The sequence below is a fragment of the Columba livia genome, chromosome 1, assembly GCF_036013475.1.
Source record: "Columba livia isolate bColLiv1 breed racing homer chromosome 1, bColLiv1.pat.W.v2, whole genome shotgun sequence".
NCBI lineage: Eukaryota > Metazoa > Chordata > Aves > Columbiformes > Columbidae > Columba > Columba livia.
The window spans coordinates 110,148,422-110,162,416 of NC_088602.1; the positions used below are offsets into that span (position 1 = coordinate 110,148,422).

Below are 13,995 nucleotides of genomic sequence, written 5' to 3' on the forward strand. Positions count from 1 at the left end.
GCCCTTTTGGAAACTGTTTTAGATTCTCAATTCGTGTGATTGGAAAGTTGAAAAACATTTTATGTTACTTGTATGTTTAAGTTTTCTAAACACATATCCTGCTTAGGTTTATAAACTGTGAAATCTAAGCAAGTGTAATAAAATGCATGAAATTTCTTTCTAATCTGTGAAGAACAATTGGTTTGACATTATTTAGATTTTTATAAGCCCTCACATTTCAAAGGCTCAGCAATGTAGTATATAAATGCCAGTACAAGGAATCTAATATCTTTATATTTCTCCTATTTTTCCTTTTTCCCTGTTACTACTGTAAATGAGGTAGGACTCTAGAAAAATTAACAAAGATAGCCAGATGCAAAACTAAGAGTCAAGGAAATACTTAATTTGTTTAACTGTGAACAGGAGAATCATATAAGTGTATTGCCATTCAAGTGAAGAAGCAGCGAAGAATCCCTTCCAGCACTAGAAAGATTCTTCATATGCTTATGAAAGCTGCAAGGCAGGTTTGCTAAATCTATTCAGTCTAGAAAAAGTAGAAGACTTTAGGAAATGCTGGAATTCTCAGTCCAGCCAGCTTGCTGTGCCTGTTGGACTTTTGGGAAGGCACATGAAAATGAGGGCTTACCCCCTTGAAAAATGGAAGGGAGTGAGGGCACTTCGTTGGAGAGGATGGTCTCTGTGTCTCCACAGCCTCTGTTGATTATGACTTCGGTGTTGTTTGGGTTTGAGGCAACATGTAGGGAGAAGGGCCTGGGAGGTTTTGGCTGTGCCAGTGGATCTATGGTGGTGAGCCCTCTGCGAATTGGGAAGATGGACCAGCTCAACACAACAACAGGCTGAAGCCTGGCTAGCATGCTAAAAATGCCTGGTAACAGATCGTAGATCACACTGCACCTCTGTCCAGGATATGAAGGAACATATTTTGCAGTGTGACTTAAACACTGATTTTGAACCCTAATTATGGCAGAAGGGGCTGTTGTTTAAACCCACTGAGCTCTTGTGCATGCAGAACTGCAATAAGTCACTTCATTCTGACATGGACTTTCTTCTTAAGCTGCACAAATTAGAGTGTTTGTTGTGACTGATGTAGGTGTGTACTTACACAACTCAATGGGAGAGGGTCTCCCATTGCTGTGACAGACCAAAGGCTGAAAAATGAGCCTGAACTGTATTTTTTCAGACAAGCAGTGCTGACACTCCCTTTGTGTTCAGAAACCACAGGTTCATCTGGCATTTTTTTACGGTTTTGAGCCATGGTGTTTCTTCTGAGTCATTTTTTGAAACTTTTCTCATTAGTCGCAACAGAGAAAAACCTTACCCTTTCAAACAGAAGTGCCTTATTTAAAGAACTGGACTTTAAGAAACAAACCAGATGTCATAATATTGTGACTTAGTAGCTAGCTGGAGCTGCAACAGAGCTTGGAGGAGAGAAGCTTGCAGGAGTGGGACAAGAACTGACAGATGGTAGTTCTTACTGCTGGAAAGGGTGAGCACCCATTAAAGTCCATGTTGGTAGAGAGTAGTCTCACACCACATAAAGACACCTCAACCAGCTTTGCATGAACTAGTTTGGCTAGCAGAAGCAGCACAGCAATGGCATAATCACAATGTCTCTGTGGTCTGAAAACCAGTTAGTTAACCCAGGAAGAATACCACATGAGAAGGGCTTCTTCCAGGATCCAGGCTGCTTTCAGTCTGGCTGGGTATTGGCATGAGGCACTGTACAGCCTTAACCTTTCTCCTGAAGACCAGAAACTATACACCTAACGAGAACAGCAACGATTCACTGCCCACCCTTCTCCCTCTGTGGGTGAGGATGGAGAAAATCTTATAGTGGGATACACTTTGGCTATCAGTCCTGCTGCCTTGGGTGCCTGCCTGACACTCCTTGAAATGGTGACACAACAGAGTCCTTTTGGGTGCTGCCAAAGCCCTGCTGCAGGTAGGAACGGCTTGTGAGAGCTGAGGTTTTCTGTTATATGCCTCCCACCTCAGAGAGATGAATAGGGCTCAGGAGCTCTGGAAATCATTCTAGCCCAGAAATGGTTTTGGTGGCAATTTTAGTTTTAACTGCATAACACCTTGCCAGATGGAGAAATTACACCGGTGCAGTTCTTTGTTAAACCAGTATGAATTGTAATGCAGCCAGGTCACAGGAACAGACAAGTGTTTCAAATATGTCATGATTCTGTTACTAGATCCCTTTTTCACCTTGTGGAGAATGTAGCAATTAAGTTTGAAGTCATTAAAAAAGAAAGAGGCACAGGAACTTTTCAGTCGTTATCATCAAGTAATTACTGAAGGTTCATTACTTGCTCAAGCTACACTTCCTGTAATACAAATTTGAGCAAGCAGTGAACATTTTGAGCAGGCTTTGGATGACCCTGCACTACCTGTGGCTGGGGAGAAAAGAATGGGAGGACACAGTTTTGGCTTTTCTAGTCTACTTACTCTGCTGATAGGCTTTTTCCTTATGATGCTTAGACACTGCGATGAGGAAATCCATTCACAGAATCACAGAATCACAGAATGTCCTGAGTTGGAAGGGACCCACAAGGATCATCGAGTCCAACTCCTGTCCCTGCATATGACAACCCCACAGTTCACACCACGTGTCTGAGGGCGTTGTCCAGTCTCTTCTTGAACACTGTCAGGCTCTGGGCCGTGACACCTCCCTGGGGAGCCTGTTCCAGTGCTCCACCACCCTCTGGGGGAAGAACCTTTTCCTAATGCCAAGCCTAAGCCTCCCCCGGCACACCTTCCTGCCATTCCCTTGAGTTCTGTCATTGGTCACCAGAGAGAAGAGCTCAGTGCCTGCCCCTTTTCCTCCCCTTGTGAGGAAGCTGTAGCCACCATGAGGTCTCCCTTCAGTCTCCTCCAGGCTGAACAAACCAAGTGACTTTAGAAACAGCTATCAGGACTTCAGCTATAGCTTAGTAATATATCATAATAATAGTTGGAGATGGAATATGGTTATTAATCTACAATTATATATTCTTTCAAAATCCTTCAGAAAATATTTTATTTTGGTTAACTTCATTGCATGCATGTTATACAAGACATCAATTACTTGGAACTCAAGAGGGAAAAAGAGAAGTCCTTGCATGCTTATATTTGAGTGATCTCATGGATGTTTCTTATCCTGTTTATCTTGCTTGTGTTTGATGCTTCTTGCAGGCACAAGGTGATGGCATACGTTATTCATGTTTTAAATAAAACTTTTTTTACTTTTATGGAGTTCTACAGATGGAGATTGTCCAAAATATTTTGATATTTTTTTAATAAACTCGGCCTTTCTCCCCTGCAAACAGAACCCCTTGATTAAGAATTACACTCTATTTCAGCATTTTCAAAACTCTAATGTCTAAAGTAAGTTTCAGTTTTAGTAAATTTTAGTAAAGAAAAACCTTGAAGTTTAAACTTAGAGAAGTTAGAGAGTATTTTTAGGCCAACTGATGGCTTGCTTTTCCACTTTCACAATGTAGATGTTAGCATCCTCAGCTGACCTTCTCTAAACTATTCAGGAAAGACGTTAGCAACACCCCTATCTTTCCAAGCTGGATGCTTTTACGAGGGGTCCAGAGCCGATCCAGAACCTGCCAGTAGCTGGCTTCTGGCCTGCAATAAGCCTGTTTATTTACACCCTACTTCAGGAACCATAGATGTGCCAGAATGGACTGGAAGGTCTTCCTCCACCATGAAGGAAATCTCACCATTTAAAAACAGAAATGGTTTGGAAACAGACAGGGATTTTAGTCTTTCTATTGCTTATATGACAGCCATGCCACAGCTACAGAAGAGTGCACACATGATGGCCTTGCTTAAATGTCAATGAGGAGAAAATCCGCTCTGTTTCACAAGGTTAAGTGGAAACGTCAGTTTGATTGACCGATGTTTTTAAAAGAGAGACTCAGTAGCTGGTAAAAGGACCCAAATTGGCTTTTACACTTCATTTGTTCCCATCGTTTGGACAGCAGCAGGTCTGTGAGGGCAAAGAATTTTCCTCCCCTCCCCTCCTTGGTGCAGTTGTGATGAGTGTCTCTGAAAGACTGCAACCTTGTCATTAATGCTCTGGGGGAAAATTATCCATAGTGTTAAGCTCACTGACTTCATGAACTTACATATAGGATGAATTGAACTAATAGTTTCCATATGAAGGATTGTCAGAAGACCCGCTTACCTCATGGATCTTATAGACACACATTTTATACAGCCAGTGAACTGTGCTTGGGTCTCGGCTGTCACCAAAGCAACCAACAGGTTGCCCTGGACTGCATGCTGTAAAAAGCCCTTCCTGTGAAATAGTCTCACTTTCTTCCTTTTATATACAAAGCTGGGGAGTAGAGCATATAAATCTAATTGAAAAATGGCTCATCTACTTTTTGATTTATTGCCTTACTGTCACTGCAAATCTTTTCAATAATCCATTACAAAACAACATCTCTTATTTTTCTGCAGTGACAGTGTATAATGCACATCTGTTATCAAATTAAATGAAGGAACCAAGAGTAATTCTTGCCCAATTTATTAGATGGCTTTGGTTGTTCTTTTTTTTTCATGTTCTGGTAAATTTTCAGCCCACTAAGTCAAATTAATCTATGCACAACTATGGTACACACCCCAAGCAATAACTTGCAGTAATATGTCTGCATGCCAGTGAGAGAGAAGTGTTGAGTGAAGGCGAAACCATGGGTGCAGGAGATGAGACTTTTCTGATATAAAATACATTTCATGATGCTTTGAGATTTTCTCACAGATTTATTCTTTCCCATAAATATAAAATTTCCATCTTTCAATGTGTTTTATTTTTTTTTCAATTGAGATTGTTGATTTAAGACTGGCAGGTAGACATAGAATATAATGACATGACACTGCCATCTACTAGGTAAGGTGCTGAAACACAAGAGGTATTTATATCTCAGAAAAAAATCTGCATACTTGACCTCTAAGATAATTTTATTGGTTTGTGCCAGACTTTCACATTTTTACCTAACTCTTGAGCTTAGCAGAAAACATCACCGATCACATTAAAGGTCAAAGTAAAGTTGCTGTGTTAAGTTTAGTTGAAAGTATTGATATTTACCTTGCACAAAATATATTTTATGTTGTGTCCCTCTAATCCATACTGACACTGCTCATACACATACACAAGAACATTTTTCCTTTATCATGGAATTAGATTGTAAATAGACCCATTCTGGAATGGTAAACTATATGAGTTGCACTTATTTGTTATTTAATGTATTCTACTTGCATCCAGATATTTACTGTTTGGAGCTAGCTGTGGTAGCTGAATTTTTAACATTTAATACAAGTGGTTGAGCGCAATAAAGGTTCTCCCTGGAAAGTGATGCTTCACTTTCATATGTATTCCTACAGAAAAGCTGGCAAACAGACACACCATCATCATTACAGCCTCATAACAAATGCTTCCCATGTCTGATGATACTTCTGATACTTCTGATCATTTCTGAAGCTACCATTCTGCAGGAGGAAGTGCCCATTATCTGACATACCAAATTAATGCTCTTCATTTATAGGCTGACCCCATGTGTTGAAGAGCATTGTATAATGCATGATGCTGCATAATTGAAGCAGGAAAACTGGAGCACAAAGTATGGACGAGAACAAGTCCCTGGCAAAGGAAAAGAGCTCTTCATCTTTGCTCGTATCTCTTTTCTTATAAACGCAAGCTCAGCTAAAACAGTAATTCAAAAGCCTCATTAAAACTGCTCTGTCCATTATACTGATGTAGCAGTGACTATGTATTTCTGTGTACAAAGCTGTATGGATCTGTCAGGATTACTAAGTGATTTTTAGCCTAATAGTACCTCTAGCATTGAAAGAAGTCCCAGATCTCTTGGTGAGGAATTGACATGCAAGTTTGCAGTAATATCCTAGGTGAGGTTTGCAGTCATGGCCTAGCCACACTCTTTCTTATTCAGGTCTCTCTTGGACAAAGTATTGAGGAGCTCTGGAGCAGGCTGTGCAGAGCTGTAATCAGAAGAGTTGCATCAGTCTTTTTATAGTGTATGTGGGTTTTTCAACAGCTGACTTGGGGAGCTTCCTGGCAGGTACTTTGTACCTAAGAAGGAAAGGACATTAGCCCTTCTGCTCAGCACCTCACTTTCTAGGCAACTATAGGATGATAAACTGATAAGTCAGGATTAAAATGCGTTAGTCCATAGGAGATGTTATTCTGTCAGAAATTAATTCATAGGTGTCTTCCATGGCACTGATATGAAAATCAGCTCTTGTGCATCCAGGTTTTTGTTTAAACAGTATGATTTCATCTGTAAAAATATAATTTAGGGAAGAGTAAAATCCAGATAGTTGTGTGACCTGATGCATTTGTTGTTACCTTCAAAAGTCTAAATTTAGTCTAAATTTTCTGTCACTCTACTAAACCAAAAATATATCACAATACCACTCAACATCTTGCTGAAGTTTTGGCCAGAAGCTCAGTTGGGTTTCATGGGACTGTGAATCTCCCTCTTCCCATCCCTTTCAGTGGTCCTGAGTTCCACAGACATTCTGATCAGGCCAAGAGGGCAGGTAGTGGACTTGTAGTGCTTCTTCCTGTGGTGGACACCTCAGTATGAGGAGACTCAGGGACATGGATCTCACCTCAGTGAGCTCACCTAGACAGCCACTAGCAAGGTGGAAGAGAAAAAGTGTAGCTCTTTGGTGTCTTTCTCTCTGCACAGCTGGAGGTAATGAACAGCTGGAGCAGGGAAACTGTGTAAGACATTTGTGTCTTGGCCCCATGAAGGCTGAAGGGAGGCAACGGAGCTGAGCAGGGATGCAGAATGGTGCAGGTCAGGGCTAAGCTCTGTAGAGAGGAGTACGAGATTCATATTGCATCTTCCAGGATAACTGTGGCTCAGGATCGCTTTGGCATTCAGTGGCATTGCCAAGGTTTTAGGAGAACGATGCTGCTGTGGCATTGGTATGTGGCTGTGGAGTTTATCACTGGTCCCACTACAGCCTTTGAAGGGAGACAGGGAGTCTCAAAACTGGCTGACGCAAAGCAAGACTGGAGATTTACCATGTCTGATTGTGTACCCAGCTCTCCTCTCACTCAGAGCTTTTTTGAGATTAAAATACAACGTATATTTGTGTTACTACAAGCACTGTGGGGACTGGTAAAAGTGCCCCTGACTTGCTTGCTTTCCAAGAATCCAAATAATCTCTTGAATGAAAATTCAAGCTAAGTTTTCCTGACTGTACTGTGCCATGACCCCTAATAGCAAATGCATTTGGGAAATATAATAATTAGTACATAAAAAAACTGGTCACATAAAAAATGAATAAATAATTTATAATCAAGATAATTATGACTATGTACCTAAGTGTTAGGTTATTTTGTCAGAAATTATTTCATGCAGGTTTTCAAGCACTAACTGAAAATAGGTTGATTAATTGGATTTGATCCTCTGATGAAATAAGCCTATGTATGAAATGACCTCTTGTCTGAAATAACCTCTTGTCCCCTTTTTTTTCTCTAATGACATAAAAGAAGGACTATGTGGTTGCAAAAGTCTGCTTTCTGTCTCTGATTATACACATGTTCCAGTCTAGAGGGAAAACATTCTAGAAAATAAGAGCAGTGAATATCTATGCCCACCCAGGGAAAGAACTGTCACATCTATTAGACATTCATAAAACTCACTGAGCATATTACATCAATCATTAAAAAAAAAAATCAAAGTATCCAAACAGAGGTAATAATACAGATTGTGAAATTGTACCATCTAATTTATGTAAAAGAGAAAACCTTCACAGGATTTCCACAACAATCTGTGTCTCATTAACCAATCCCATTTCATGAATTCTCATTAAACATCTCAGGTACCACTTTTATTATGTCAGTTCAAAATGCTTCTCAGCTAATTAATAAATTAAATTTTGGTTTATTGTCACAACTTTAACATTATGGGCAGCAAGTTAAAGCAAAAGGTGAATCTCAGCGAAAGGGATGTGAGCAGTAAAAGTCTGAGAAGTTCTGGCCATTGCCTTGTGGTTTGTGTTGTTTTTTTTTTCTTGATGTATGCCCCAGTGTCACAGAATATCAGAAAATCAGGTCTGAAAGTGAATGTCAGTCTTGACAAAGTTTTATCTAGCACTGTCTCAGAAACTTCCAATAAGGAAAACCCTACACTTCTCCAGGAAATCTGTTCCAGACCAATCTTCCCTCTGTAAATTAGCTTTCAAGATAGTTTAAAGAAAGTTTCTCATCCTGTACTGTAAGCTCATGACTTTTTTTTTTCCATCCAGGTGGTACATGAAAACCAGTTCATTGCATTCCTCTCTGCAGCAGCTTTTTTAGACAGAAAGACTGACTTGGTGTTTCACTTCAATCTATTTCCCATTTACAACCTGCATTTCTCCTGACTGCCCTCAGACATCCTAAGTTGTAGAACTGAGCTTGTATTTGTTGCTTTACTCTCAGTTATGTGTTTTCTGAAGCCTAAGTCCCACAAATATTTTGGCTGGTGTGTGCCCAGTACTAACCAGAGTTACAGGATTACTTTCGTGTACTTTGCACACTGCATGCTCAGATATGTCCCCCATGAGAAAACTTACCTTTTTAGGAGGGACATGGCATTTTCAGCTCATATTTGGCTACTGGTTTACTAGAAACATCAGCTCCTTTTCTGCAGGGTGCCTTTCGCCTACACTGTTTTTGCACAGCTGATTATGCCCTCCTAAGTCAGAGTTGGATTTCATCCAGTATTTTGGGGCCATAGCTCCAACTGATCGACATTATTTTAAATTCTAATCCTGTTCTTCAAGGTCAGTTTAGAGTACTCTTAAAAGTTTAAGAAGTGTTTCTATTTCATCATTAATGCTTTCTTCTTCCATGTAATTAGTGAAAACAACAAATAGTTCACAAGAACTCTGCAAAGCCCTGCCCAATACTTCTGTTTAGTGCCATGGTGACCTGTTAATATCCATTCCCCAATTATGTTTATACTAACTGTTTTGAACCCTCTTGTATTAGCTTCATCTAGACTATATTTCTTCATTAGCTTGTGAGAAAGTCAGGCAAAACAGTGTATATAAACTTATGGGAGTCTAGTAATGTCACGTTACTGATTCCTCACTTTTCCTTTGACGTGTTATACTATCATGTAAGGAAAATTAATAGCCTGATATATGTTATTTAGAAATTTATCTTGGCTTTTTCTTAAACTCTTGCTGTTTTCCCAGCATCTACAGTTCTTTGTTGACTAACTCATTCCAAGTTTCCCTGTTTCTGAAGTTGAACACAGAATCTTCTAGCTCCTCAGTAATTCTTGTGTCTCCTGTTGGAAGATGGTACAATAATCATTCATCTTCTGATTCATGTCTGATCTGTCACCTGTCCTCAGCAGGCATTCTCAAAAACAGCCTCTAATTGTTCTGAAATTATATCAGGCCATTCTTTAAATATCTTAAAACAATCTTTAACAGGCACATCTGGGCTGAAAAAATGCAGCTGCGCTGTCTTTCCTAAACTTTTCCTTTTGTATTCTAACCTGACTCCTTGTTCTTTTGATGCTGATGTGAATTCAGCAAGTAATCTGGTGAAGTATGGAGAAAAAGAGACATTAAAAGATTTCTCCACTTTTCCTGCCATCCATCAGTAGCTTTAACTTGCTGTTGAGAGCCATTCCCCTGCAGGGAAGCTAAAGAGAAAAGGACAAGGGTCCATACAGGATATCTGCCAAAGTCTTTCTACTCACTGTAATAGACTTGTTCAAAAAATTGTGCTATTCATCCACACAGAAGTAGGGAAAGACTTTAACAAGCATAAAGGAAAATTATGGGGATTCTGAAGAAATGTCACTTTAAGGATAGAAATATGAACGCACATATATTCACTGCTCTCTTTTCTATTTAATTTTAAAAAATAGGTACCTTAGGTACCTTAAAAGGGTACCTTAAAAGGGTACCTTTTTTTTCCTCCCATATTTAAAAAGTGGCCAGGAGGAGTCTGGAAGGTTTGATTTCCATGACATTATACTTGTTGAAAATAATGGGAAAAGAAAGAGAGAAGATGAGCATCATCTTCCAGTGGTATGATCAAAGCATACAGCTTTCCTTCTGTTTGAAAGAGAAAGGAACTAAGCCTGAATCAGTGTGTACAAATGACATACTCCAAGTAATTTTAGCCCCTTAGCCCATGGCAGTGAGATGAATGCTAGAAAATTAGCCAATGTTAGGTGACAAAATTTCCCAAAAAGGAGCAAAGAAACGTGATACCTGACATGTCATTTCTTTTCAAACAGGTTGATTATTCATCTTCAAAACATCTTTTCAACTGGAAAGTAGTTTAACTATGTTACTTCAGAGTGTGCATGTAATAACCAAAGAGACTTTATGGCAACATTTCCTAATTCATTTTTCATGCCTATTTAGATCATATAATGTGTTGGTAATCCATCTTACTCATAATTTATTAGGCTGATTGAGAAGGTGGTAACAAGCATTCAGCTAACAACAATTGAACTACAACAAAGTTAACAATAATTATTCCGTGTTCCTTAAAGGTTAATAACGGTGGGCTATGCATCCTCAGGGCTCACTACCATTGCCAAAACGTATGCAGGGAGAATTTAGGCGGAACTTATTTGCTTAGTATCAGTGAAAGAATTATGAGCATGAAATGCATGTAACAAGTTGTTACTCAGAAGTGATTATACTGTGGTTTCCATTAGAAAAGCAAAGGCATAATAAATTAAAACTTCAGTTTTCTCAGTAATAATCAAACCAACATTAGGTTGTAAGAACAACACAAACATGATGATAAAACAATTAGGAAGGATATAGATTTGATGTAAATATAAGTGAATGGCATGTACAGCCAGTAAGAATTAGCCTAATGAATTTGCCAAATGCAGGTTGGAAAGTAGTGGAAAATTAGTTAAGTACTTAAAATATGAGATGAAATCATGTTTAAGGAGAGGATGATTCCAAAGTACTGTCCCAGGACACTGTTGCAGGATAGCAATTACGAATTATCTTTCTCCTTTACTGTAATTTGAGCCTTTATAAGGAAAAACTGAGATGAGTAGGAAACCTTTCCCAATGACTCAGTTTCTGCTGAGTTAAACCTGTGGGCTCCAGTACTAATTTTGAATGGACGTTTCAGAAGCAAGTCTAGCAAAAAATAGCAAGCACTTGATTATTCCTCTTTATTCCGAGACATTGGGTTGTGTGCAGGTGGTAGAGCACCCCGCGCCTAAAAGTGGGCAACTGGAGCCTCTGCTTGAGGAGCGTGCTCTGGACTCTGCTGCTCACTGTGCACCTATGGATGTCCTATCTGAAGGAGACAGCTTTTCTTATGGTGAAGTTTAAACTACAAGCCTCCTCCTGCAGAGACAGCCCACCACCCCATAGGAGCCTCCCTGGCCCAGTTCACCAGCTGCCTTAATGGAAACTTGAGTGCATATTTAAAGAAAGGACCTATTTGTGGAACTGAGATTTTAAACAAGTGTGGCAATTAATGCCAAGCTGGAGTTTGTGTATAGTAGACATGTTTCCATTGGGAAATGGATTGAGTGAGAAATTAATAATTTCACATGGGCCACCTGATGCTCAACACAGTTTCTTTTTTCTGTCAGTTGTGCAAAATTTATACATTGTAATGCAGTACATTCTTCAAGAAATCTGCAAAGAGTACCCCTCCAGAGTTGCACATTACACATACAGTCACATCCAATTAAGGAATTTGAAACTTTACAGCTTAATATTCAAAAAGTAAAAGGCTAAAAGACATTGCTGTTTATGAGATGCAATGAGAAAAAAATATTCTAATGCAAGGTGCCTAGATGGAACAGGCAGGCAGATCAGTGCGTTATCTAGCACTTGAATGGAGCAGCGGTATATTTGTTTCCTACTGTGCTGCAATCATAAAAATGAGTCAGACAATCAGACTATCCACACTTTTATGAATATTTATTATCTTGCCATATGGATCCTGCTTCTATTTATAAGATCTTTTAAATATTCAGTACTCTCTAAAGATGCCTACCAAAATGTAGAGGCAAGCTCTTTTTATATACCTCATTGTATTACATGAAATATTTTTTCCTAATAAAGTAGAAAGAAAATTATAATTATTTTTTTTAATTGAAAGGGTTATAAAGAAAAATAAATTAATAAAGGATGAACTGGTACCTTGAACAATCCTTTTATACTTAGTTGCCTCTAGTTTTATTGAAACTTCTGCAAATCTGATATGTAAATGAAAAGGGATTGCACTTCTATAGGCTGTGCTTTTGACAATTTTTTTTTGTAAAAAACTAGGAAGAAAGATTTAATCACAAAAACTTGTTCTCAGTTCAAAAGTTCAGTTACACTTTTACTGAAAACAAGACCGTTGGTTGCTCATATGTCCTAGTTTCCTTGTGAAACACCTCATAAGTATTACAGATGATGTTAAGAGCCCAAACTGTAACAGAGCACATCTGACTCACCTTGCTGTAATGCTGGTATGAAAAATTTTGCACCCTGGGAGAATCCAGACCCATAAGTCAGCCTTCTTGTTGGACTAATTTTTCACATCCCTGAGTTCCTTGAGATTTCTGGTTGCTTTAAATTCTGTCGTGTTTCACAGCAGAGGGTGGTTGTTGGACTGTGTCATGGTCTAATTGTAGTTTGGGTAATTCATCATCTGTCCCCCTAGACCTCCCATGCAACTGAAGAAGGCATTACTCCTCACTTCAGAATCCACAGATGAAACATTCAGTGGTTGCACTGGGTTCCACAGATAAGTTGCATTTCAGCAGTGGGTAAAGGGTGTCTCTTTCATACCAGATAACATTAATTTATTCAAAAAAAAAAAAAAAAAGAAGGATTTCTGTAAAGTCTTCCGTTGATTGGAGTCATACTAATGAATTAAAAAGCATAAACTGTGAATATATCAGAAGAGTCAGATTATCTAAAAGCTACTTCACAACAGTATTTATAGATATGATATTGAGAGTTAGATCTGGAGGTGGTGATATCCAGAGACTTTATGCTGATTTGTGTCAGCTTAGGGATCTTGATCTTTGGATTAATTCCACTGTACATCACAGAGGAAGGTATTCATTTTCCTAGGAGTATGCCCAGCTGAAAACTATAGATCAAACCATGCACAGTTTAAAATGCAGAACTTTTGCCTCTGGTTTCAATTCAAAAGGTAGCAGGGAGAATTTTTTTTTTCTATATTGAATTGTACCTTAGTTTAAACATCAGTAATTCACCCTAATTACAGAACACTTTAAGCCTGAATAAAATCTTTTAGGTATAGAAGCATATATTACTGCAGGTCTTTAAAGCAACTAGTTCTTGTTTTTCCAGCTATATCTAGAAGTCCAGATTAAAGAACATAAAAGGTATGTTCTGCAGATTATTTTTTTCTCTCACTTATACTATTTTATAACAACATAAATTCACTCTTTTCCCTGGAGCTGACCATCATTTACACTGATGAGAGAGTAAGGATAATCGCTGTTCATCTGCACATATATAAGGGAAGGAATGTGTGAAGAAAATGCACAACTTGGGTTACATTCAGTGCTGGACCAAAAGGAATCTGTTTTGCCAAAATATAAACCTCCATCAACCAAACTGTCATCCCAGTTGCATAATTTTATATCATCTTCTGCCTGTCAGCTTTGAATTTAACCCCACTAGCAGCTGCTGTGACTTGAATTAAAGGAGATCGGCAGAGCTGTAACTGGGAGGGAAGAGCTCAGAGGTATCACCTAGGAACAACCAGTGGGCTATAGAATATAACCTTAGGTTGAATTAAATCTGACACCTGCATTTCCATGACCGTATACAAGCCTGATGTTTCAGCTCCTCTTACAGGCAGTGAAGGCACCTGGAGTCTGCCAAACTCTTCACCTCACACCCAGTCTTGGTTCAGCTGTCCAGATGTAGGGTTTCAGTTTGGTGCCCAGTGACAGATGTGCAGGGCTACTTGTGATGCCATAGTGTATCCCCATGGGCTGGGAGGTG

The 13,995-nt window shown here is 39.0% G+C and overlaps 1 long non-coding RNA gene across 2 annotated transcripts in view; it reads left to right on the plus strand.

The window, feature by feature from the left end:
• Window positions 1–1,670: 1,670 nt before the first annotated feature.
• The window catches only part of LOC135580137 (uncharacterized), a 41,048-nt gene continuing 28,723 nt past the window's right edge, over window positions 1,671–13,995 (plus strand). For both annotated transcript variants that reach the window (XR_010474405.1, XR_010474406.1), the window contains exon 1: window positions 1,671–1,942. This is a non-coding gene — a long non-coding RNA (uncharacterized LOC135580137). The remainder of the gene's footprint in view (window positions 1,943–13,995) is intronic.